The sequence below is a fragment of the Charadrius vociferus genome, unplaced genomic scaffold, assembly GCF_000708025.1.
Source record: "Charadrius vociferus isolate BGI_N301 unplaced genomic scaffold, ASM70802v2 scaffold19, whole genome shotgun sequence".
Classification (NCBI taxonomy): Eukaryota; Metazoa; Chordata; class Aves; order Charadriiformes; family Charadriidae; genus Charadrius; species Charadrius vociferus.
In genome coordinates, this window is record NW_009650173.1 from 3,169,565 (window position 1) to 3,170,459 (window position 895).

At 55.6% G+C, this 895-nt stretch overlaps 1 protein-coding gene across 1 annotated transcript in view; it reads left to right on the top strand.

The window, feature by feature from the left end:
- WT1 (Wilms tumor 1) overlaps nucleotides 1–895 on the top strand; it is a 35,511-nt gene that overhangs the window by 8,044 nt on the left and 26,572 nt on the right. The window lies entirely within an intron of this gene.

An 895-nucleotide genomic window follows, 5' to 3' on the forward strand; every position in this document is an offset into this window, starting at 1 on the left:
CGCCGCCCCCGCCGTGCACCCGTCCCCTCCGCCTCGGCTCAGGCTGCAGAAAGGCGGTGGCCCGCTCCGGTGACGGGATCCGACCCCCAAGGCCCTGTCCCTGCGCTTTCTCCGCTGCCGCTCTTTCCCGAGGCCGGGAAGATGAGGGAGCGGTCGCTGGTGAGCAGCAGCGCTGGGCAGAGCGTGGTACAGGGGTCGGGCAGGCAATTAAAACTCAGCTCCGTCCAGGGGCTTCGTCTTACTGACCAAGAGCACTTCCGATGGCTCCCAGGAGCAATGGGGACTGGCCTGCAGGGAGGTTATTTATTGAAAACGGGGCAATAAACCTCTCGGATTTCCTTGCTGGGAGAAAGGTGCATATGGAGCTTTGCTGCAAGCACGAACTCTCTTGGCCAACAGACGAGTCTGTTGCAAGCGCGGCTTCCCGTGTTCTTCGGTCTGGCATGGGGGCTGGGCGTGTCTCTCGCAGTTTTACAACGTGTTTAGTGAGCAAAGAAGTTCCCCAAAATTTATTCTTCAACTTTTTGTGAACTTGGAGCCAGGCCCGTATGTTGGAGTTGCTAAGTAACTCTCGCACACAAAACAATATGCCTCGGCGAAGGAAGCCGCGAGCGGCTTCTCTTGTAGGCCGGTTATATCATCCTTGATTAATCAACACTGGACGTGGGACAACAAAATTCTGTCACTTCCAGAAGCCACTTCGCTAATGAACGTGAGTTGACGTCAAGGGAAGGAGGGAATGAGGTAATGAAGGAAGGAAAGAAGCCTATCCAGAGAGATTAGCTTGCAGAATAATTGGCGGGGCGAACTCCTGCGCTGAAGTTGACAGAGATTGCTCGCCTCGCAGGGAAATCTATAAATATGGTTTGTAGGGAGGCTCGGGGAGGGCAGCCCC